At 42.6% G+C, this 26,841-nt stretch overlaps 1 long non-coding RNA gene across 1 annotated transcript; it reads left to right on the top strand.

Annotated features, from left to right (window-relative positions):
• The first annotated feature begins 1,015 nt into the window (after nt 1-1,015).
• Nucleotides 1,016-26,517, top strand: LOC115465124. The gene is made up of 3 exons (XR_003941329.1): nt 1,016-1,027; nt 4,011-4,016; nt 26,407-26,517. It is a non-coding gene; the product is annotated as an uncharacterized LOC115465124 (long non-coding RNA).
• The last annotated feature ends 324 nt before the right edge of the window (nt 26,518-26,841 follow it).

Here is a 26,841-nt window from a genome sequence, read left to right as displayed (position 1 = left end):
TGAAAAATTGATTCACTTCTACCCATTCTACATGACTCAGGATTTTATAGACCTCAATCATATCCCCCCTCAGGTGTCTCTTTTCCAAGCTAAAGAGCCCTAACCTCTTTAGCCTTTCCTCAAATGGGAGTTCCATCCCCTTTATCATTTTGGCCATTCTTCTTTGAACCTTTTCAAATTCCACTATATTTCTTTGAGATACGGTGACCAGAATTGTATGCAATACTCAAGGTGAGGTCGCACCATGGAGCGATACAGAGGCATTATAATATTCTTGGTCTTATTTTGCTTCCCTTTCCTAATAATTCTTAGCATGCTGTTTGCTTTTTGACCTCTGCCGCACACTGGAAGAAGATTTCAGTGTACTGTCTACAATGACACCTAGATCTTTTTCTTGTGTGATGACTCCTAAGGTGGACCTTAGCATCAGGTAACTATGATTCGGATTATTCTTCCCAATGTGCATCACTTTGCATTTGTCCACACTAAGTTTCATCTGCCATTTGGATGCACAGTCTTCCAGTTTTCTAAGGTCTTCCTGCAATTTTCACAATCCTCATGTGTTTTCATAACAGTTTTGTGTCATCTGCAAATTTAATCACTTCACTCATCATTCTGCTTTCCAGATCATTTATAAATATGTTAAATAGCACCGGTCCCAGTACAGATCCCTGCGGCACTCCACTATTTACCCTTCTCAGTTGAGAAAAATGGTCATTTAACCTTCCCCTCTGTTTTCTGTCCAATAACCAATTCCTAATCCACAGAAGCGCATTGCCTCCTATCCCATGACGTTTTAATTTTTTCTAGAGTGTGGAGTTTTTGCTAAACACTATAAAATGGACCTATGAAGAAATAAGGTGATGGTTTTAGAGATATTGAGAATTCATTCAAACCCATTGTCTGACGGATTAACCTATATAATTTGTAGTAGCTGAGCAAAATTAGTGCCTTGCTCTGTATGTCCCAATTTAATGTGTGCATAAACACTGTACCAGATATCATATTGAAAAATTTTTCAATGCATGTTTCTTGCATGGGCCCAAAATACATAACAATCTCTCCTCCCTTACTTGGTAGGAAAGTTGATTCTCCTGTTGTGATAGATTGCAGTGTTGAACAGTCATTGCACGTGCTTTCCAACTGACCAAGACCTACGAAATAGAACAGCATGCATGTCTTGCTTTTTGATCCATATAAATCTTGGCTGTTTATGATAATAATCCAACAGCGAAACTACCTCTGCCAAGATTGCACCTGCAGTAATCTCATCAGGTGTCCAGTCATGCTGCTTGAGCAAGACGGAGAGAACTGTTTACTTTGCCCAGGAGCATGAAATCCAATGGTACATCTGCTCTTCCATTTGAGCTTTGTCAGCAAAAACATTTTGCTCCAGTCCTCGGTTGGGGTTTTTGTTTTATGTGCATGGTTAGGGTTGTCTGCTCAGTTCAAATTTTGATTGTACAGACTATCATATCTTTAAAACCATTAAAATGTGCAGAACACTTTCATGAGTAAACATAATATGGTTTGAAAAACAGATCATATTTCTAGGAGGTAAGGAGACGGTTTTCCTAGATCTTGGATCATAAATTGTGGACTAAATTATGTTCATTTATTACCTTATCTGTATTTCATTTTATAATCAATATTTGTCGAATTTCAATGATTTATGTTCATTGCATGAATGTAAATTTGATAATCTATAAATAAAAAAATGTGCAGAACACTTTCATGATTAATAATAATATGGTTTGTAAAACAGATCATATTTCTAGGAGGTAAGAAGATATGTTGCCGATTTCAGTTTAGTGGCAGATAATGCGTGGCTCCTGGCCACTAACAGTAATTCATACTATATGAATACTGTCAAAAGTGATATTTCAATGACTTGTGCTGGCCTTGTTAAACTTCACTGTAAGATCATGAATTAGTCATGTGGAAGGTGAATTTTTAAGGAGTCACCTAAATGCATGTATGTCCTTCTCAGTCTAAATGTCCATCTGAACAATGAAACACACACAAAGCACAAAACCTTATTTTTGAAAAAAAGATAGACATTTTTGTTTTTCAAAAATGGGTATATTTCCTATTTGGATTTGGTATATTTAGGAGAAAACGTCCAAAGTCCGACTTAGACACACTATTGAAAGTGCCCTTCCGTGAGTCTACTCGTCATTCCACTTTCTTTTTCCTGGCACCAAATCTCCAGAACAGCTTACCTGCAGATATTAGATCTGAGCAATCTCTCCCCAAATTTAAGGAAAATCTAAAAACCTTATTTTTCCAGGTCGCTTTTGGTTTTGTCCCTAGCTAGATGCCGGTCTTATGAGTAAACTTTGAGGTACAATGTTTCCTTTCCCACCCTCTTCTCTTGTTCCCCATTTCCCTCTCCTTCTCTCTCTCTTTCCCAATTCTATTATGTGTGAATGGTTTCTTATCTTTGCTCTTTTAACGGAGTTCCTTTCTATTTTAAACATGTTTTGTGTTGTACATTGCTTTGGCCTTCTATAAGATAAACCCTAATAAACCTCAACATAAACACTTACTGGTAGTGCTGCTGAATATCTGCACTAACCGCTAAAGCCATGGCTGGCAATTTTATGCGTGTCTGGAGGTGGAATCAGCACTTCTGCGGTTAAGTACAGCTATTCAGCCCTTAACTGCCTAAGGGGGTCTTTTACTGAGCCGCAGTAACATTTTTAGCGTGCAGTAGAAATCAGCTGGTGGTAAATGCCAAGACGTCCATAGGAATATAGGAGCTGTTTTACAAAGGCACACCAAAAACTGACCTGTGGTAGCGTGGGCACATGTTCAAGATGCACACTGGACCATTTCTTCATTGCATCTGGAAAAAAGGGGGGAGGGTTGAGGGCCGGGAAGTGGACGTGCGGCAAAATTAAAACCAGTACCTATTTATTGCCTGAGCCCTTAACGCTACCCATTGACATAGCAGTAAGGGTTCATGCGTTGCCCACGTGGTAACTGTTCAGAGTACACCAACTGCTGATTAATGGAAAGGCTCACCCTTAAAGGGGAGCCGATTACAACCGGGCTGAAGGCTCAGGAAGAATCTGGGGTGGGGAGGAGAGGGAGGGAGGAGTGGGAGTGGATAGGGAGATTAAGAGATTGAAGGGTGATGGGAAAAGGGGCGGGTAGGGAGGAGGGGTGAAGAAGGGCTGTGAAGGGAAACACAGCGCCATTTGGATTGCAGCAAGCATCGAGTGGTGGATCTATGGCTAGATGAGATGTCCGTACAGAGACCTTTCACACAGGATAAGGGGTTTAATTACATGGAAGGTACGGGGTGGCGGGGCAGCCAGCCCCTTCAGTCTGGGCCGGCATCTCAAAGGCAATTTGGGGCGCCGGCAGGAAAGCGAATTTGTAGACAATTCAACAATGGGCATTGCGCGTGGCACCCCTGTAAATTCAGGCATGTCTGTGCAGTGTGTGGGGGGGGACATTCAGCAGGGCAATGTCGGCAACAAAGAGACAGGAAGCAGCAGCCAGGGTACTCGGTTATGCCGTCGGGATACACTGGTCAGTAGTTGGGGTCAGCTGGCGCCTTCGCCAATTAAGTTAGAGCGTATGCAGGTATGGCTGGCACGTTACTATGATTGAGTGCGGAGGCCATCACATCCGGTTTTACTTTGGGTTATGTTATTCCTTATCAGGGCCCTTTATTGCATTCTACACATTACCCCAGAAATGCGGTCTCAATACATGCACATCATCAGATTGCAGCTGAGAAAATTCAGAAGGAGTTGCTTAAGGGTAGAATAGCTGGGCCATTTCGTGAGCCACCTTTTGAAGCCATGATAGTTTCGCCAATTGGGATTGTTCCAAAAAAGGAGCCCGGGAAGTTTCGATTAATACATAATCTTTCTTATCCCGTGGGGCAGTCGGTTAATGATTTTATCGATCCTATAACTTGTTCGGTGCACTATGCTTCTGTGGATAAGGCGATAGAAGTAATCAGGGGTCATGGGAGTCAGGCTTATTTAGCTAAGGCTGACGTGGAGTCGGCTTTTCGCTTGTTACCGGTGCATCCAGATTCTTTTCCGCTGTTGGGGTTCCGTTTCAATGAGCACTTTTACTTTGATAAATGTGTCCCGATGGATGGGCTGCTCTATTTCCTGTGCCTTGGGCTGCTCTATTTCCTGTGCCCTTTTTGAGCAATTTAGTTCCTTTGTACATTGGGTGGTTGAGCAGGTCGCTTCAGCAGGGGCGGTAGTCCATTATTTGGATGATTTCTTGTTAGTGGGTAAGGATGCGGGAGACTGCGCGGTTTTGTTGAGCACTTTCAAGCGGGTGGCGGCTCATTCGGTTTTGTTGAGCACTTTCAAGCGGGTGGCGGCTCATTTTGGGATACCTTTGGCTGAGGATAAGACCGTTGGACCTGTGAATGTTATAACGTTCCTAGGTATAGAGTTGGATGTGCCGGCCCAGTGTTCTCGTCGTTGGATGTGCCGGCCCAGTGTTCTCGTCTGCCAGCGGATAAAATTAGACGCTTGCTTCAGGCAGTGCGGGCGATGCAACAAGTTAAAAAAGCTACTCTTAAACAGTTTCAGGAGCTCTTAGGTTTGTTATGTTTTGCTACCAGGGTAATGCCAATGGGCCGCATTTTTGCCAGAAAGCTGGCTTTAGCGACAAGAGGGGTAATGAAAGCTCACTATCATATTCGCGTGACACAAAGCATTAGGCAGGATCTAGAGGTCTGGGGTGTATTCTTGGAGCAGTTTAATGGTAGAACTTTATGGCAGGACCTTCCGCAGCCCGCAGATGCATTGGAACTGTTTACAGATGCGGCAGGGGGTGAAGGTTTTGGTATATATTTTCAAGGAGCGTGGTGTGCAGAAAAGTGGCCTGTGGCCTGAGTCCTGGATTCAGGCAGGGATTGTACGGGATATAACCTTTTTAGAGTTATTTCCCATATTGGTGGCTTTACATATTTGGGGGTCGGGTTTGGCAAATAAAGCTATTGTTTTTAATTCAGATAATATGGCAGTAGTGGAGAGTTTGAATAGATTATCCGCCAATACAGTGCCAGTTATTAATTTGATAAGGGCGATAGTTTTGCAGTGTCTGAGTTGGAATATATCCTTAAAGGCGAAGCATATTCCTGGGAAGCAGAATATTATAGCAGATGCTCTTTCTCGCTTTAAGTTTGCAGATTTCAGATCCAAGGCTCCCATGGCAGACAACAGGCCGACAACAGTGCCAGACATTGTTTGGACTTATGGCCCCGTGAAGTGTGGGAATTAGCTCTTCAGGCATTGTCGCCGGCAACAAGGAAGAAGTATATCTCAGCATTTCTGTTTTATATGCAGCACATGATGGAGTCTGGTAATGGAGGGTTGTTCACCACTGATGCATTAGTGGGCTTTATATCAGCTGCTCGAAGGGAGGGTCGCAGTAGGGCACAGGTGGCTATTACAATTGATAGTATTAATTTTTTCTCCAAATTGTTTGGCTGGGAGAATCCCACCCAGGCCTTTGTAGTGTCAAGGATGATGAAAGGGTGGCACAGGGTAGTAGGTTCCTCAGTGGATAAGCATCAACCTATTTTACATGGTGATTTGTGTGCCTTGTTTGCAGTTATGGATGAGGTGTGTGATTCGCCATTTGAGGTACGGCTATACCGCTGTGCCTTCGCATTGGCTTTTCATGGGGCCCTTAGGGTGAGTGAGTTGGTGGCCCAGTCTAAGTCTGCGGGGGCTGACAAGGGTTTGTTAATGCGGGATGTGACTATTACACAGACGGGGATTGATTCAGAGGTTCACACGTGGATTAGACCACACTTACCGGAAACTACATGTCCTTTATACAATCTGCAACAGTACCTGCAGATTAGACCAATGGGGGGTGTCTGGCTGCTGCTTCATGCTAATGAGTCCCCATTGACTCGATTTCGATTCATCAAAGTATTGCAGTTGCGCACTCATTCCGGATTGGGGCGGCGACTTCGGCTGCTCTGCATGGAGTTCCATGTGAACAAATTAAACGGTTAGGCCGGTGGGGATCGAATGCGTACAAAAGATACATTCGGCCTTCACATTAGTAGCCCTGTTAGGGTTAGCCCTGTTAGGGTGGGTGGTCCTTTGCAGTGGGGTTTACTTGGGTTGGCTTCCTGTTGTTGCCATAGTTGATAATATGTTAATTGCATGGGTTGGCTTTCCTGTTGTTGCCATAATTGATATGTTAATTGCATGTGACTTGCCATATTTGATAATATGTTAATTGCATGTGACTTGCAGGTGACGTGGTGGAACAGTACCAGATATGGATCTGTGGTCACTCTTATGTGCATTGGGCACATAAGAGGGCAGCTGTACGACCTGATGGGGTGAATTTGTGCTTTCCGAGGGGGAAGGTGGCTGTACGATGGTTGGGTAAGAGAGGGATGCTGTGGGCTCAATTGTTGCCAACCATAGAGTGGGAGTTGATGTCTTCCAGTGCGCCACAGTTTCTCATCCTGCATTTCTGGTCGGATATTATTCCACGACGAGTTTGGAGGGGCGAGAGGTCGCATACAGCGATCGATGGCACACGCAAAAAAATTAATAGGTGGATGGGTAAATTTATGGGGTCAATTAAAGGGCAAGTGATTGTGCATGAGTTCCTTAAAGAATCTTGTGCGGGTTTATATAGATCGGATGGGGTCCATCTGTCGGATGTGGGCCTGGATATATTCAACTTTGATTTACAGAATTTTATTGAAGCCATTACGCTGGTGGTAGGTCGCAGCCAGGGTTTGGGGGGAGCCCGCGGCGAACGAGGAGTCGTTGCCGTGGGCTGTGGCATAAGCTATGGAACTTAGGTAACATTAGCGACGAGTACACAGCACCTCAGCGGATAATATGGCAAACTGAGTTACTATGTATATGTTAATGACCTGTTGCAAGTTACAATACTGAGCAAAATGTTATGCCTGCATGCGGGCAGGATTACAGAACAAGATGGACACGGCTAGTCTCCTGGCTTGGACGGCCAGGGGGCCAATAGCTTTGGTTAAAGTGGTAAATGCATCCTTGTACGGGATGCATTTGATTGCACAGCGTGCTATAGCAGACAGCACTGAGGAGGAACAGGGTGCTTGGACGGCACAGCCTGGTTAAAGTGGTAAATGCATCCTTGTACGGGATGCATTTGATTGCACAGCGTGCTATAGCAGACAGCACTGAGGAGGAACAGGGTGCTTGGACGGCACAGCCTGTAGTAATATAAGCAAGAAGGGCTGTGTACTCGGAGGGAGATGTTTATCAATGATGTTTACCAATGATTGTTTATGTGAAGGTTTACAATAAATAAATTTTTGCGGACCTGGCTGCGGCCTAAATAAATCCACATTTGTTAAAGAAATTGGCTTCTGGTGTGGTGTTTGGATAGAAGGGGGTGACTGAGTGAATGCCGAATGCCCTTGTTGCTGCCAGGAACGCCTCTGTGGTAGAAAATAGAAAATTATTTTCTACCGCGGGTTTTTGACGTGCGCCAAACTTGAAATTACCACTAGGCGCATGCACTAGCCAGGCGGTAATGCCGATTTGATGTGCACTGCACATGCATAAGCCCTTACACTCCTTTGTTTTTTTTAAATATATTTTATTTATATTGTTTTAACAATCTTCACACAATAAACATGTATTTGTAATACATTGAAAAATATTGAGTACAAATTAATAAGGTAACAAGTTAAAGAAAATGTTTTTAAGTCAATTTCTTCAATTCTTTAGACCACAAAAATGGCAGGGGGGTGATTAAGAGAATAGGAGATCAAAACAAAAACCTATCAGACACACATTAGCAAATGGCCTGGCCTATATTCCCATTATATTCTTTAAATAATCAGTCATGTTGTCCTTCTTTTACTCCTTTGGCTTAATGGATAGCTTTTTCATTTCTAAGAATGTTTTAAGGTGCTCCGGTTCAAAGAAAACATATTTGTTGCCCATATATTTAACTAAACATTTACAAGGGTATGCTAGTAAATATGTTGGCCCTATAGCTCTTGTTTCTTCTCTAAGAGTCAAAATTTTTTTCCTTCTGTCTTGTGTTGTTTTAGCAACATCTGGAAAAATCCAAATTCGTTGAGCACAAAACGTTTTAAGGGAATTTGTAAAAGGGCCCTATAATGACTGACTTGGTTTTTACCGCCAGCTGATTTCTACTGCCAGTTAAAAACACTACTGTGGCTTAGTAAAAGACCCCCTAAGTTAACTGGACAAATCAGACCGCATAAAACTCAGTCCTACATAAGTACATAAGCACCGTCATACTGGGAAAGATCAAAGGTCCATCAAGCCCAGCATCCTGTCTCCGACAGCAGTCAACCCAGGCTTCAAGAACCCGGCAACCCCCCCCCCCCCCCCCCAAAAAAAAAAAAAAAACAACACTTTTTTTTTTAATAATGTTCAGTGGACTTTTCCCTCAGGAATCTGTCCAAACCCCCTTTAAATTCCCTAAGGCCAGCTGCTGTCACTACATTCTCCGTCAACGAGTTCCAGAGTCTAACTACACGCTGAGTAAAGAAAACCTTTCTCCTATTTGTTTTAAATCTACCATATTCTAGCTTCATCTTGTGTCCCCTGGTTTTGCTGTTGTTTGAAAGTGTAAACAAACGCTTCACATCTGTCCGCTCTACTCCGCTCATTATCTTGTAGACTTCTATTATATCACTCCTCAGCCGCCTTTTCTCCAAGCTGAAGAAAAGTCCTATCTTTGTCCGGTTTCTCTTAGGCAGTTATGTGCTGAATATTGCACTTACAGTTACAGTTAGGCCACTTATAGCCCACTAATACCGTATTCAATTGTTCACAGCGGGTTACAGCGGGACACGATTCGCCTAGGATGTCACAATACAGAAACAGTTATAAATTAACTCATTTTAAAGGAAGAAAAAAAAATTCTGGATATATATGATTATTTATTAATCACATATCTGTTAAACAGTAAAGTCTTTAGATTAATTTTAAACAATCCATAACAAGGTAAAAATCTTAAATTAGGTGGCAAAAATTCCCAAAATTTGGCAACCTGATATGCAAATAGATCTGAAAAAATTTTCTTAGAAATAATACCCTGGGGACTTGGGTAATCAAATGAAAACAGGTTACGAGTATTATAGAATCATCCCACTAATGAATAATGCACAGTGGAAATCGTATTTAATGGTACTAGGCCCTGTATTATCTTCCACAAAAGATATCCTAATTTAAAAGTTATCCTGGATAAGAGAAAGCTGGCATCACAAACCCAGATTTTCAATACCAGTGCCCGGACAGGGCCCAGCTTTAAGTATCCAGGCACACCGCAATGAGTGTCAAAAAAGTGCTGTCCACCTCTGATTGTTTGGCACTTTTATGCATAAAGTTTGGCTCCATATCTAGAATTCCCCCATATACGTGTGTAAGCATTGATGGAGGCAGCGAACAGACAGAGTGGGGGTGGGGGGGGGGGGGGGGGTAGAATGAGCACTTTATGCATGTGGTGAAACGCCTTCCTTCTAGTCCTTTATCCTCTCTAAGAACCCCTGGCCATAGAACTGAGTCCCATTTCACCCATCCCTATATTACAGATTAATGCTACAATATCTATTAGCTACCCTATGCTCAATTCAAGCGCTTTCTTTTCTAACCTTCAACACTTCCATAAAATTGTTACGTCTCTATCTAACCATTACCTACTATCTTGGTTTGATTCCAGGTGTTAATATTTGCATAAGGTTATATTGTAAAATCTTCTAAATTTTACATATTATGTACTGTTCTATAATGTTTTGATATGTAAGCCGCACTGAACCTGAGCTTCCCTTGAGATAATGTGGGATAGAAATGTAAAAACAAATTAAATAAATATAGTATATCTATCTATCTATCTATCTATCTATCTATCTATCTATCTATCTATCTATCTATCTATCTATCTATAGTAGAGTACAGTTTTTTTATGCCAATGACTGTATTGATGACAGCAAGTGGACTGTGTCTTCAAGTGTTGTTTCATGAATCTAAGGTGTGTTGTTTTTCTCCACTCATTCTATTTATTTATTTATTTATTTACTATTTAAGTTATTGAGATATGGCAGAGAGAGGATCACCACCCTCTGAAGCTCAAACAAGACAGATTATTATTATTATTGCTTTGCTGAGTAAGTTGGAAGTGTGTGATCTATAAAGTACTCCCATAAGTACCAATTCTTCCTAACCTACATTCTTCTTAGAGCAGGAGTAACTTTGTACAGGGACTTTCAGCGAATCAAGGGGGTCTTTTACTAAAGCTTAGCTCGAATTATCTGCAGCTGGGCCCATAGGAATAAAATGGGCTCTGCAGCAGATAACACAAGCTAAGCTTTAGTAAAAGACCACCTAAGTTTATAGACTTCCATCACCACCCTCTCTTTATTTCTTTGTTGCTTTATACTTATGTATCTTACATGCTTACTACTATACTATCCACCTTATAATTGAAAAAGAAAAACGCCTATATTGCGACCCAAATCGGGAGATAGACGTTTATCTCACAAAAACGAATAAAGCGGTATAATCGAAAGCCGAATTTGGACGTTTTCAACTGCACTCCGTCGCGGATGCGGACAAAGTTGATGGGGGCGTGTCGAAGGCGTGGTGAAGGTGGAACTGGGGCGTGGTTATCGGGCGATCAGAGATGGGCGCCTTTCGCCGATAATGGAAGAAAAATATGCGTTTTTAGCGAGAATTTAGGGCACTTTTCCTGGACCCTGTTTTTCCACGAATAAGGCCCCAAAAAGTGCCCTAAATGACCAGATAACCACTGGAGGGAATCGGGGATGACTTCCCCTGACTCCCCCACTGGTCACAAACCCCCTCCCACCACAAAATATGCCGTTTCACAACTTTTTATTTTCACCCTCAAATGTCATACCCACCTCCCTGGCAGCAGTATGCAGGTCACTGGAGCAGTTATTAGGGGGTGCAGTGGACTTCAGGCAGGTGGACCCAGGCCCATCCCCCCCCCACCTGTTACACTTGTGCTGGTAAATGGGAGCCCTCCAAACCACCCCCAAACCCACTGTACCCACATGTAGGTGCCCCCCTTCACCCCTTAGGGCTATAGTAATGGTGTAGACTTGTGGGCGGTGGGTTTTGAGGGGGATTTGGGGGGCTCAACACCCAAGGGAAGGGTGCTATGCACCTGGGAGCTCTTTTACCTTTTTTTTTTTGTTTTTGTAAAAGTGCCCCCTAGGTTGCCCGGTTGGTGTCCTGGCACGTGAGGGGGACCAGTGCACTACGACTCCTGGCCCCTCCCACGAACAAATGATTTTGAGCTGGGCGCTTTCATTTTCCATTATCACTGAAAAACAAAAACGCCCAGCTCACAAATTGTCGATTAAAACATGGACGTCTATTTTTTTCGAAAATACGGTTCGGTCCGCCCCTTCATGGACCCGTTCTCGGAGATAAACGCCCATGGAGATAGACGTTTTTGTTCAATTATGCCCCTCCACGTATTTGTATTATTGAACCGGAGCCTACCTCTACAGTATTGTGTAAGCCACATTGAGCCTGCAACTAAGTGGGAAAATGTGGGATATACAGTGGGGGAAATAAGTATTTGATCCCTTGCTGATTTTGTAAGTTTGCCCACTGACAAAGACATGAGCAACCCATAATTGAAGGGTAGGTTATTGGTAACAGTGAGAGATAGCACATCACAAATTAAATCCGGAAAATCACATTGTGGAAAGTATATGAATTTATTTGCATTCTGCAGAGGGAAATAAGTATTTAATCCCTCTGGCAAACAAGACCTAATACTTGGTGGCAAAACCCTTGTTGGCAAGCACAGCGGTCAGACGTCTTCTGTAGTTGATGATGAGGTTTGCACACATGTCAGGAGGAATTTTGGTCCACTCCTCTTTGCAGATCATCTCTAAATCATTAAGAGTTCTGGGCTGTCGCTTGGCAACTCGCAGCTTCAGCTCCCTCCATAAGTTTTCAATGGGATTAAGGTCTGGTGACTGGCTAGGCCACTCCATGACCCTAATGTGCTTCTTCCTGAGCCACTCCTTTGTTGCCTTGGCTGTATGTTTTGGGTCATTGTCGTGCTGGAAGACCCAGCCACGACCCATTTTTAAGGCCCTGGCGGAGGGAAGGAGGTTGTCACTCAGAATTGTACGGTACATGGCCCCATCCATTCTCCCATTGATGCGGTGAAGTAGTCCTGTGCCCTTAGCAGAGAAACACCCCCAAAACATAACATTTCCACCTCCATGCTTGACAGTGGGGACGGTGTTCTTTGGGTCATAGGCAGCATTTCTCTTCCTCCAAACACGGCGAGTTGAGTTCATGCCAAAGAGCTCAATTTTTGTCTCATCTGACCACAGCACCTTCTCCCAATCACTCTCGGCATCATCCAGGTGTTCACTGGCAAACTTCAGACGGGCCGTCACATGTGCCTTCCGGAGCAGGGGGACCTTGCGGGCACTGCAGGATTGCAATCCGTTATGTCGTAATGTGTTACCGATGGTTTTCGTGGTGACAGTGGTCCCAGCTGCCTTGAGATCATTGACAAGTTCCCCCCTTGTAGTTGTAGGCTGATTTCTAACCTTCCTCATGATCAAGGATACCCCACGAGGTGAGATTTTGCGTGGAGCCCCAGATCTTTGTCGATTGACAGTCATTTTGTACTTCTTCCATTTTCTTACTATGGCACCAACAGTTGTCTCCTTCTCGCCCAGCGTCTTACTGATGGTTTTGTAGCCCATTCCAGCCTTGTGCAGGTGTATGATCTTGTCCCTGACATCCTTAGACAGCTCCTTGCTCTTGGCCATTTTGTAGAGGTTAGAGTCTGACTGATTCACTGAGTCTGTGGACAGGTGTCTTTCATACAGGTGACCATTGCCGACAGCTGTCTGTCATGCAGGTAACGAGTTGATTTGGAGCATCTACCTGGTCTGTAGGGGCCAGATCTCTTACTGGTTGGTGGGGGATCAAATACTTATTTCCCTCTGCAGAATGCAAATAAATTCATATACTTTCCACAATGTGATTTTCCGGATTTAATTTGTGATGTGCTATCTCTCACTGTTACCAATAACCTACCCTTCAATTATGGGCTGCTCATGTCTTTGTCAGTGGGCAAACTTACAAAATCAGCAAGGGATCAAATACTTATTTCCCCCACTGTAAATGTGTCAAATAAAATAAAATAAATAAAGGCACAGGCATATCTATTGCCTTTTCACATGTGCCTTCCCTGTCTGGTCATCCTGTTAGAAAATTATCCCTCTAAAATATGTCCTTCAGTGTGACTTTTTTTTTTCTTGTCTGTTGCTAAAAAGCACTTCTTAGGTCCATACTTTACAAGCACAGAAAGAAACCCATATAACTTTATTTTCTAACATTACCTTAATAAACCAGCCCCTTACGGTAAATGTCTGTTTGCATGAATATAAACATTCCATCCTGAGTAAACACTATTTCTTGATAAGCATCAAAATTCTAAGTGTTCAGAAGTATTTTTAAAGCAAACTTGCCTAGCATTAGATTCCAAACAACCTACTTGTTTTGATTTTCAAGAAACCACTGAGTGCCAGGCAGGATTAGAAAAGATTCCGCAGAACAAATATTTATGGCACATTACTGTGTCTTTTCTTAAGACAACAAAAACACAAGACTAGCAATATTTTCTATTTCAAAAGTACTTATTCTTCATATATCCATTTGTCCATTCGGGTAATAACATACTGCAATATTTTTTTTTAAATCAAAATCATTTTTTTCTTAAACAGAGGCTTTCTTAAATGATCGTAGATATATTTTATTCCTATAACAAGGCACCTACAATTAGTCATTCTGATGGTGTGTGGTAAGAGCCTATTCTATAAAAGAATTTAGGTGCCAACGTTCTTTTATAGAATCCTCTCCGAGGACGCTACCAAAACCCTTACCCACACCCTTATCACCTCTCGCCTAGACTATTGCAATTTGCTTCTCGCTGGTCTCCCGCTCAGCCATCTATCTCCTCTTCAATCTATCCAAAACTCTGCTGCGCATCTTATATTCCGCCAGAGTCGCTATACTCACATTAGCCCTCTCCTCAAGTCGCTTCACTGGCTCCCTAACCGCTTCCGCATACGGTTCAAACTTCTCCTTTTGACCTACAAGTGCATCCACTCCGCAGCTCCTCAGTACCTTTCCGCTCTCATCTCTCCCTACACTCCTCCCCGTGAACTCCGTTCGCTGGGTAAATGTCTCCTGTCATCCCCCTTCTCCCCCACTGCTAACTCCCGGCTCCGTTCCTTCTATCTCGCTGCTCCCTATGCCTGGAATAGACTCCCTGAGCCAGTACGTCAGGCTCAGTCTCTGGCTGTCTTCAAGTCTAGGCTTAAAGCCCACCTCTTTGCTACTGCTTTTGACTCCTAACCATGACTCTCTTACTCAACACCCTCACTTATCACCCCTACCACTGCAATTTCCCCACCCCTAGCTGTCTGTTCGTCTGTCTAATTTAGATTGTAAGCATGTTAATTTGTACAGCGCTGCGTAAGTCTAGTAGTGCTATAGAAATGTTTAATAGTAGTAGTAGTAGTAGTAATACTGGCATAACCGAGTATCAACATGCCTAACATTTAGACACTCGCACTTCCCCCAGCCATAGTGCAGATGTAAGTGTGAGCATCTAAGCATGGTAGTGATTTCTCTGTGGAGTTTTCAGACTTTTAACATAGGAGTGGAGGAGTAGCCTAATGGTTAGAACAGTGGACTTTGATCCTGAGGAACTAAGTTCAATTCCCACTACAGTTCCTTGTGACTCTGGGCAAGTCACTTACCCCTCCATTGCTCCTGGTACAAAAATAAGTACCTGGATATATGTAAACCACTTTGAATGTAGTTGCAAAAACCTCAGAAGGGCAGTACATCAAGTCCCATTTCCCTTTCCCATTTAATGTCTAGTCCATGGTACATTATTTTTGAACTTCATTAGCTTAATGCATAGTATAATATTGGCAACTTTTTCGTGTGTCATATTGTTTAAAAAGTCACTCACAATATCCTTCTTTCATTCATTTACTGTCTTTTGTTCTCTGTTCTGAGTATGACATGCTTTCCGTGTTCATGTTTCTAAGCCAAAATTAACTCACCTGAGTAAACATCTGCAGATATTTGAAGCCACCTTTTCAGTCGAGACCTCAGAGAACTCATAATCTTTGCAGCAGAAACAGATTTCTCTTTCTCCATATGGCTTATTTGGCAGGACTTTAAACAAAACAAATTAAAATTCCATGAAGCTCACACTGTTCACATGCTGAGGACAGACATTTTAAGCATTTCTTATAATCACTTGTTTTAGAGTAATACTTTCCCAAGATAGTAAGGAGTTTGAGAGCACAGTAAATGGAAATCGAGCATCTCAGACTTGGAAGGTGAGAGCAGACCAAATAAAGTTAGAAACTCTGATGGAAAAAGATGTTCAGCAAAACCTGTCATAGTATCTCATGTTTTATGACACCAATTTCTTCTTGCAGTGGTGAAAAATAGGCTGGATAAAGATTTATCTAATGACCCAGGATGAATAAGAACTGTAGCATTAAACATTAACTTTTCAAATAAATCTTTTCTTCCTCCTGAGTGTTTGTTCCTGATGTAATCTAATGGTTGAAGAGGAACTACGGTATATTAATTCTATTCAGTATAAAGGTAATCTAATGTCAGAGTTTTTCAAATCCAGACTAAAAGCCCACCTCTTTAGAATTTAACATTTTTATTGATGACAATTCAAATGAAGCACATTCCATTGTCTAACCATATAACACACAAAAAAAGGAGATAAAAAAACTCAAATATGTAAATGTTCTCAAGAAAATTATTACATTTCAACTATCTGTTAATCTGTTTTATCCCCTCCCCTTCAAAGAAACCCTGCGTAACATATCCTTATAGGAAACAACAAGCCCTACTCCTTAACCTTCTTTAGGATGAACCTCATAAACCTCCTAATACCACAGTCCCTTCGCCACCCATCACCAAACCCCGAAGTCGCCTGTCCCCTAACCTCCCGCATTCCCCTTACCCCCCATTATCCCCCCTCCCTTCCCCTTCCCCACCATAAGGATCATGCCCTCTGAATAAAGGGATCTACTATCTCCAGCGTTTGGTATTTGTCTCTCTCAAGTATGAGTAAGGGGTTCTTCCAACTGGTTGACAATAGAATTACGAGCACGAGGTGCAAGGGCGTGTATATAGCATTTCCAAGTTAGGTAAAACTCTCTTTGTCTTTTAAATTTCAGGTGTACATCTCGTAGCGCCATTAATAATAAAGCATGTAGTCTGTTACGCCACTGCCAATATGTGGGAGCTTCTTGTTTGACCCAATTAATTAATATGCATTTTTTACTAATTAAAAACGCCCTATATAGCAATAAATTATGATGGACAGCACCAGCCCCCGACAGAACATCCAGCCCCAATAGGGCATTCTCTGGTAGTAGCGACATATGTTTATTCAATATTTGTCCCAGATAACGGAAAATTTTTGCCCAGAAATTCTTTATCTCTAGGCAGTCCCACAAAGCATGATAAAAGGTACATTGAGTCCCCCCACACTTACTACATTGAGGCAAGTCCACCCCTCCCATATTATGCAAGCGCAACTTAGACATATACGCTCTAAAAATCACTCTTCCTTGACATTCCCTAAAAGCCCACCTCTTTAACGTTGCTTTTGACTCCTAACCACTACTCACTTGCCCTGTCCCTTTATCCCCACCTCTCTTTAATTCCCTTACCTCTTAGTTGTCTGTCTGTCTGTATGTTTGTCCTATTTAGATTGTGAGCTCTTTGAGAGGGACTGTCTTTTTCATGTATGGTGTACAGCGCTGTGTATGCCTTGTAGCACTATAGAAGTGATAAGTAGTAGTAGTAGTAGTAGTAGTAGAGCTGTAACAAGGGTGGGGTAAGCCATAGTGTCTCTTCATGGCCCCAAGTGTAAGAGTGAAGGGGCCAAATCCTGCTGTAATGAAGAGGAGGCAACAGTCAGGAGATTAGGTGCCACTAGCAAAATATAGGCTGATCTAAGCTTTCTAATTTCCAAAGAAATATTAAGCTGTGATTTGTTCTTAAGCCTGCTTGAAATGGATGAAGAATATTACGAAACTCAATATGTCGAATAAGTTGATTGTGAACCACTTTCTCGAGGATCTTTGAAAAGAAAGGTAAATTAGAAATAGGTGGAAATTTGATGAGACCGAGGGGTCAAGATGTGGTTTCTTGCTTAATCTCCTGTTTCATACGTCCCCATTATTAACCATACAGAGCAACAGGGCGTTCTTGCCTAGTCATACTACATGGGTGTTGTTGGGAGACTCAAGAATTCTGTTATTTATACCAGGTGCTTTCTAATAAGGCACTCTGTTGAGCTGATCTGATCTGCAATGACAAAATCTACAGATGTGTTTGCAGATCTACAATTGAAACATTATGTTGCTCAGCTGCCAGTAGCAATGTTGACCTTGGAAACTTGAGAAACCCTTACCGAGCTGTACTGCTTAGATCCCCAGCTGGTGGTGCCGCTCAGGTGTCATCATAAATACCCTACAACATTGTGAACTTGATGTGGTCTATGCGGTTTTTGCCTGGGTGTGGCGTTCTGATTTGCAGTTAGAGCTCCAAGCTGAACATAAGAATAGCCAAACTGGGTCAGCCCAATGGTCCATCTAGTCCAGTATCCTGCTTCCAACAGTGGCCAGTCCAGGACACAAGTACCTGGCAGAAACCCAAATAGCTGCAACATTCCATGCTACAAAACCCAGGGCAAGCAGTGGCTTCCCCCATGTCTATCTCAATAGTAGACTATGGACTTTTCCTCCAGGTACTTGTCTAAACCTTTTAAAAGCCCAGATACATTAACTGCTGTTGCCACATCCTCCGGCAAACATTTGCAACACTATCTGAAGACTCTACAGAATTAGACCACAGATGGAACTCATTGTGATTTACGCTACAAATTACTTTTTTGGATGTACATTGCTGCTTGGTGTGCTTTTCAAGCGGGGTTGGTGTCTAAGGGTTCCTGTCCTTGATGTCATGCTAACCGAGCCACGTTGATTTATTTATTTATGTATTTATACCCCACATTATCCCCACAAACATGCAGGCTCAACGTGGCTTACATAAACCGGAGAGAGAGAAAGAACTCAGGGTGATATCAGATACAAATGAGAATATTAGAGTAGAAGGGCAAGAAAGAAAGGATACTTTATATTTACACATGTTCTGGACCTGTTCTGCAGTTTGCCCCTGTTGGAAGCAACTCTTTGTTCCTGTGAGTCAAAAGTGGTGCGTCTGGTGGCATTACGATTCCTACAGCTTATTTGAGGTTTATGATATCCCTCACCCAGTTCCTAAGAGGATGAAGCACTTTCTCCACCGTGTGTAGTACTATTGGATCTGAAAGTTTCGGCTAAGTGGCTGAGTGCAGACCCTCCTACATTGTCACACTGGTTCACCTATATAATTCAATTATTGCTGTTGGAGCGGGCAGCAGTGCAGGACTGGGATATGAGACCGAGTCATCACTTGCAGCTGTGTTGGGAATCCTTCTGGTCCATGCTGTCCCATGTGGCTTGTAGTCGGGTCTTCAATGATTGAATTGTTTGTTATGATTTAGTTGGATAGACAATTAGTACTGCTGGATAAACGTGTGGTGGTGGGTAGTGGGGTGAGGTAGGGGTGGGGTTGATAGGGTTTGTAAGCTATTGATTAGGGAGGAGTGGCCTAGTGGTTAGGGTGGTGGACTTTGGTCCTGAGGAACTGAGTTCAATTCTCTGCACAGGCAGCTCCTTGTGACTCTGGGCAAGTCACTTAACCCTCCATTGCCTGCCGCATTGAGCCTGCCATGAGTGGGAAAGCGCAGGGTACAAATATAACAAAAATAAAATAAATAAAATTCATGTTCTTCATCTGTTCCATTCTGGTGTTTGTTTCTGTTTAGATGTGTAAATAAAGTTAAAAAAATCAATAAATCATAATATTTCCTTCAATCAATTTAATTCAGCAACAGTTACCTTCGAAAAAGCCATGTTTTGAAATGCTATCTAAACAGCTTATAAGAAGAAATCATCCTAAATTGTTTTTGTAAAGAATTCCACAAAACAGGGCTATAACCTATAAGAGTTTTATACTTCATGGATTGAGGGTGAATGATTGAATCACAGATAAATTTGGTACAACAACTAATCTATTTTCAGATTTCAAGGGTAAGCTTCTTCCCAAAAGGTAAACTGTACTAAAATGTGACATATAATTTGGTGCCATCCCATATAAAATACATAGAGTACAAATATTCTAGCCTTTACAGGCAACCAATGGTCCTTGATTAAGTATGACATAACATATTCCACTGCACTCCCTCCCCATATCATTTTTACTGCTACATTCTGTAAAACTTATCAGGCAGGCCCAGGAGCACAATATTTACACAATCCAAATAAGACAATACCAAGGTGTCAAAAATTTGCAAACCATATTTACATGAGTTTCCATAGATAACCTGACATCAACCCACCTACCCACTATTTTTATCCCTGATGAAAATGGGTATAATCACTCCTTCTAAATCACTATCTGTCTGGATCAACTCAGCATATTGACCTCCCATCCATAATACTGTAATTTTATCTGGCTTAGGGCCCTTTTTAGAAAGGTACGCTAGCGTTTTTAGCACACATGCTAACTATGTAGATGCCCATAATATTCCTATAATAATATTTTTAGCATGCTCTTCATGTAGATGCCTTTGTAAACAGGGCCCTTAAATTTTTAATGCATTCATAGCCATCCAGTCTTTTACTTTTTTTTAAATAAACCTCTGTAAATAATGTTTCATGCATCAAATTCTCAATCAACAGCCTTTATATATTTTTTCTATGTGTTTGACGGGAGATTCATTCAGCACATTTTCATTGCGACAAACATTCTGTTTGTTTATGCGGTGGTTTTTTTCCAGTTAAGGTTGTTGATTGATTTGATTTCAATTCCATTTGTACTTATAATTCATCTTGTGTTAACTCTACAGACTCTTGACTCAGGCCCTTTTGCCGAAACATGGTCTGTGCTGAGTCATAGTGAAGTTCTGAAATAAAATCTCCAGTCTTTTTCATCCACCCTGCTGGGTCTGTCTTTTTGTTGAAGTAAAATCAACAGCACAGGCAGCTTAGGGGTCCTTTTACTAAGGTGCACTGCAATTAGCATGTGCTAAATGATAAGACACCCATAAGAATATAATGGGCATCTTATCTTTTAGCACAAGCTACTTATTAGTGTGTGCTAAATTCATTAGCATATCTTAGTAAAAGGACACCTCACAAACCCCCTCTTTTTCTGCCACATTCTGTACCTTGTTTAAAGTATGGTTATCTCTTTTGCAAATCCCAATATACAGAGATTTTAACATAGGCAGGCTACACACCTCTTGCCCTCCAGCCTCACATTTAAGTCACACAATGACAAAGCATGAAACAAATTTTCTTTTGGGAATAGATGGCCACAGCTTTATTGAACCACATTAAACAAAACCCGAGGAAGCACCTGAGCCTTGAACGCTGCGTTGTAGAGGTTTCCGCTCCCCGCCATGCCTTTCCACCTAGGGAGCATGACTCACTGTTCCACATGGCGGCCAGCCATAACTCCGCCCCCAGCGTGGCTGTGTGTCCTTCTGCTTTTGGACTGCACCCCAGACCAGCATTCCACCTGCCATGTAGAGCCAGCTAGGTGTTTAGTCTGTCACCAGTGAGTGTTCCTGTCCCTTGCCTAAAGTGGCCAAACTCCCTTTCGCCTGCTGTTCCAGCACCTCCAGTAATTCCTAGGCTCGCTGTGACAATGTTGAAGAATTATACACAGCAATCTTAGAGGAAGATAACTAACAAAGAGTCCACTTCGCCTACCCATTTGCCTACCATAACATAGAACATCAGCAATTACTATAGTAACATAATAGTGCAAAGAAGTAACAATTTGTATGAACAATTGCTATAACAACATAACAGTAAAATTACTTATGGTTTGTATTGTACACCTATGATTAGCCTATCTAACAGTTTGAACTAACTAGAGATACACCTTGTGCCCATGCAACCCCGGGGAGTGTGAAGTGAGGGAGGTCTGGGAAACGAATCCACTGCTCGCCGCCTAAGAGGCTCCCCCGCCTCCATGGCAGCTCTTTATTTCCTATTTCACACTGCAGTGCTGTGATCCCACCCTCTTCTGACATCCCCACCAATGCCCGTCAGGATTCCCATGATGTCACTCCTGCCTGGTGGGGAAGCTGAAAGAGGAGGACAGCGTGAGCCGGGGAGCTATCACGTGGCAGCCGCCATGTTATGTGTGGCTGCTCGCTATGCACCTCGCCAGACTCCTTTTTTCTGTGTTGGATTAAAAATTTTAAAATAATGAGTGACTTTTACAGGCAGCAATTCATTCATATGTACTAGACTGCTTATGAAAGTTTATTATGTGATGGGCACCAAATGTTTAGCTGAATAAATTAAGAAGTCATTTATAGAGCAATTTAGAAAGGTTTAGTGTGGAGCAGTGGCGTACCAAGGGGGGGGGGCGGTCTGCCCCGGGTGCACGGCACTGGGGGGTGCCGCGGCGCGTTCCTGTGGGCTCCGACTTCGCTCGTTCGCTCGTTCACGCAGCTCCCTCTGCCCTGGAACAGGTTACTTCCTGTTCCGGGGCAGAGGGAGCTGCAGCGAACGAGCGAAGTTCGCGAAGTTGGAGCCCACAGGCGCGTGCTAGGGCACCCCTCCCCCAGTGGCGTGCATCCGGGGGGGGTGTCATTTTGCTGGGGAGGGGGGAAGGTGTCATTTCGCAGGTGGGGGGCGCGCTGCACCTGGGGGGGGGGGCGCATCGGCGATCCACCCTGGGTGCCATCCACGCTAGGAACGCCACTGGTGTGGAGAAAGAGCTAAACACATACATGGGTATTAAGGAAGCATTCCTAAGAGGAAGGTTATGGTGAGTCTTCATTCCCAGACCTCAAGGGAGGCCAACAGGTCAGGTTTCCAGGAAACTGCTAATCAGTTTTACTGAATTCCCCATTCTAAATGTAAGCTGGAAAGACACCCTGTGTGACATGCCCCCTAACACTCCTGCCCCACTACTGTACTGCAGCCAAGAAGGGAAGCAATGGATGGGGTATAATTTTTCCCCCTCACCTCCCTTGCCACCTTTGATAACACATCACCAGCATAACTCACCACAGCCCTGTCTAAATGTCACTGCATGCTACTAGAAAAAAATAGATGTTTTTGACTTTTTTTTTTTAATGTTAATAGCTAGACATGCCTAGCATCATGGCACTGCAGTGAGGACAAAATGGATCCTGGGATTACTATTATTCATGCCATCTATCTGTTCCTATTAACAGGTATCTTCACTCTTTGAGCTGATGACACGTTTGTCTGTCTTTCCTGGAAGGAGCAGAATTTGATTTAAACCAGTTGCTCTAAAATGTTATATTGTTTCTGGAATGTGTTTTCAGACTTTGGCTTTCCATCCCAGCAATATCAGAACTGGATCACAGTTGGGTCAGGTTTGCTTGAGACAGGCTTTCTGCTCATTTTTATCTCGGTTTAGATGTGAGAAACAAAATTGTCTCAGGTCATTACAGGGTCACTGATATCTGCTTGACACTTTGAATAATGCTGACAAAGAACACATTTATGAATTGGTCTGGGATAAAATACGAGAGCTTCGAGATCCATGCCAGCAATTTAATGTGCTTTATGCCCTGTGGGTTAAATTTATTATCAGACTCATGTGGGCTGTCTTTACTTTCTAAACCCAGTGAACTGGGGATACTAAGTCAGGCTGTCTGTGAGTTTTGTCTTATTCCCAGAGGAATTGAGCAACATTTTCATGACAGCAAGCTCCAGAATCTTTAGTATGTGCTAATTACATTTCCTTCTGATCATTGGATAGGAAGAATCTGTGTGCATGCTCTACGTGTTATCCAAATTATAATATCAGCACATTCCTGATCTGCAAGGCCTGTGCATGGAAAGGTTAAAAGAACCGAGAGAGATCTCAAAGGAAAACACAAGCTATTTCTCAACAGTCTTAGACTCTAGTATCACCGTGGCTCATCATAAACTCCTGTAATTGTTCAGTACCTCACAACCAGCATAACAAACATAAAGGGTTCAATATTCAAAGCCATTTAGGACTAGATTCTATTTAGCTTATTTTCGAAAGGGAAGGACGCCCATCATCCGACACAAATCGGGAGATGGGCGTCCTTCACCCGAGGTTGCCCAAATTGGCATAATCGAAAGCCAATTTTTTTGCATCCTTAACTGCTTTCCGTCACGGGGACGACCAAATTTCACAGGGGCATGCTGGCAGTGTACCGAAGGCGGGACAGGGGCGTGGTTAAGAGATGGGCGTCCTCGACCGATAATGGAAAAAAGAAGGGCGTCCCTCACGAGCATTTGGTCAACTTTACTTAAATGTTGAGATTTGGGCGACCCTGACCGTATTGTCGAAACGAAAGATGGACGCCCATCTTGTTTCGATAATATAGGATGCCCCACCTCTTTGGGGGGACATCTTCAGAGATGGACATCCCCATTCGAAAATGCCCCTCCACATATCACACCTAAAAATTTGACACCAACATGAAATTTGTCTAAGCACATTTTATACAGTACACCTTAATTTAGGCATAATTTTTATAGAATAAGCCTAAATTTCCCCATGGCCACAGTATATAGAATATGCTGAGAGGCCATGACAGCGCCTAATTCTAGGCGTGGCCATTTACGTCAAGTAAAACTTGGTATAAATACTGGTGCCTACGTTAGATGCTGAGCAGGTGTATTCTATAACCCTGAATGTAGTTTTCCAGAATACCCAAAACCCACCCATTCCACACCTATAGCCATGCCCATTCCACCCATTCCACAACTATAGCCATGCAGTAATGTGCATTTGAATTTACGTGCACCGCTATGTAGAATATGTAGCAGGAACTGATAATTGCTCGCTAGCATTCAACTATCAGCACTGATTAAGTTATGTGCATTGTTACGGAATGTGCTTCAATTTCTACATGGTGGTTGAGGGAGGCCAGGAAAATATTGAAAAGGAGAGGTAAGAGAATAGAACCATGCAGAACACCGCAATGAAGAATACAGGATGCAGAAGTACCTTGAGATGTGTGAACTATGTATTGCCAATTATAAAAAAAATGAGGAAAATCATGAATAGACAGTCTTGGTGATACCTATGGAAGCAAGGCAAATGAGAAGCAGAGAATGGTAAACCAAGTTAAAGCAGCTATTAAGTCCAGAGAAATTAATAGTAAATCTTGACCCTCATCAAAAGCTGTGTGAATATCATTCAGAATAGAGGCAAGAATGGCCTCCGTAGAGTGGCCTTGCCAAAAGCCTGACTGCATAGGGTGCCTTTCTGTGGTACAACATTTACTGTATGCAGGTACTTTCTCTGTCCTTGGTGGGCTCACAATCTACGTTTTTGTACCTGGGGCAATGGAAGGTTAAGTGGCTTGCCCAGAGTCACAAGAAGCTTCAGTAGAAATCAAACCTAGTCCCCCAGGTTCTCAGCCCACTACATTAACCATTAGGCTACTTCTCTACGACAAGAAATTAGAAGAGTAGTCTAATGTTTGGCAGTTAAGCTTTTCTTTTCTTTTTTCATGTCAACCTTTTATTGCTATTTTTAATAATTGCATAGAATAGAACATCATAAAGTAAAATAATAGTTCATAATTTGTGATTTATATCATCTGTAGCAGCAATGTCAATTTTTACACTAACAGTAATATCATAGGCTGCAGGTTACGGAATATTTTCATCAAAGGTATCTAGAAAAGCTCAAATTTTGCAAAGGAGAAGAACAGCTTTTTCCTCTCCACCACTACTTCCTCATATTTACGGAATATAAAGATTAAGTTCCACTAAGCATACAGAGCAGACAGTACTCCCCAAACTGTGGGTTGCAAACTCAAAGGGGTCGTGAACGCCACATGTGGGGTTCACAACATGAGCAGGCACTACAGAGGCACATCATTATGATGGGCCTTGGTGAAGATGCGGCATTGCTGGACAGCTGTTTTGGGGTCATGGCAAGAAAAAGTTTGAGCAGCACTGAACCAGTTATTTTTCCGTGGGGTATAGGTGAAGACAATGCTAACACTTTCCAGATAGTCTCAATAAGATCTGTGTAAAGTGTTGCCTACAAAAAGTGCAACACTAGATAAGAACTATGCCCTGAAAATAATGTTTCACCCACGCACCGAGACTAGCATAGCGGTTGTTATATCGAGTAATACGTTATCTTTCATAGGGCTCCCTCTCAATAGTGCACTGTGATTGAAGTGCTTAAAAGTTTGTGCAATAAATGAAATGCATCGATATCATAAATCTCAAAATTTACAAATATAACCACTTTAGTCAGCATCTAAGAAGTAGAAGTCATGTATTTTCTTGTAGTAGTTCAAAGTAGATCTTGGCTCATTGAGAAAAGCAGCTGAAAATTGTACTATGAATGTCCTCTGTAGAAGCGCTTGTGCCCAACACCCAGGATTTCGTTTTTATGAAACAGCTTCAATGACTTGGATGGAGATGACAAAACTTCACTTGCTGCCATGTGCTCTGGCCTTCTCTTCAAAAACTTCATAAGTTGCAAACGTATGCTAACTCGTGTGTTCTGTAGTGGACAGAGGACAAATGATGTACATTTCATTCCACAGTACTTTAAACAGTGACTCAATTGAAGCCACTTAAAAGCCTGTGTATTCATTAAAATAAACTCTTTCCAGAGCATTGGCAGTTAAGCTTTAATTCAAAGTAATGCATTTGGAGTACAGAAATCCAAAGAAGCTGTGTGTGACAAGGGACAAGGCGAAAGACCTTGGGACAACAACATTGATAGAGGCAGGAGGCACCTTCCATTGTAGACTTACCAATTTATTGAGGTATGAGCTTCTGAGGGCCAGAGTCCACTTCATCAGATTCATGAAGGTATAGTTTATATGGTGCCACCAGCTTTTGCCAATTTTTTTTACATCAGACAAAACAGCTTCCCTTTTAAAAAATTTCATCTCAGGACAATAGTATCTAAAGATCTCAAGGTGGTTAAACAATGTAACAAGGCAGTAGACGAAGCCAGAAGGATGCTAGGCTGCATAAAGGGGGCATAACTAACAGAAAGTAGGGGGTGATAATGCCCCTGTACAAGTCATTAGTGAAGACTCACTTGGAGTTCTTTGCTCAGTTTTGGAGGTTGTATCTAACTAAGGGCCCCTTTTACCAAGTTGTGGCAAAAGGGGGGGGGGGCGGCACTGGTGTCAGTACATGTTTTACACACGCACCGAGACTCCCTTTTACTGCAGCTGGTAAAAGGAAAGTCTCGTTTTCCTAAAGGAAATGGCCGGGAGGCATGTAAAGCACTTGTCGCACAGCCATTTCGAGGGGGAGCCCTTACTGCCACCCATTGAGATGACGGTAAGAGCTCCCGCATTAACCCAGCGGTAACCGGCCAGTGCGCGACACTCCCTGATTACTGCTGGTTACACTCCGGTGCTACAAAAACAAATTTTTGTAGCGCCAGAAATGATGGCACACTAGACGTGGGAAGTACTGCCGGACTACTGTGGTAGCCCGGCGGTAATTCCTGTATAGCGAGTCACTGCTTAAAAAAAGGAGCCCTATGGATCTAAAAAACATGAAGTACTTCAGAGGAAAGTGACTCAAATGGTATGGGGTCTGCTCCAGAAGACACGTGTGAAGAGACTTGAAGACTCTGGAATTTGTTGCCACAGAATGTGGTAAAGGCGGTTAGC

This window comes from Microcaecilia unicolor, chromosome 3 (genome assembly GCF_901765095.1).
Source record: "Microcaecilia unicolor chromosome 3, aMicUni1.1, whole genome shotgun sequence".
Classification (NCBI taxonomy): Eukaryota; Metazoa; Chordata; class Amphibia; order Gymnophiona; family Siphonopidae; genus Microcaecilia; species Microcaecilia unicolor.
The sequence above is the reverse complement of the archived record's forward strand: the minus strand, read 5'-3'. Positions and strand labels throughout refer to the sequence as shown.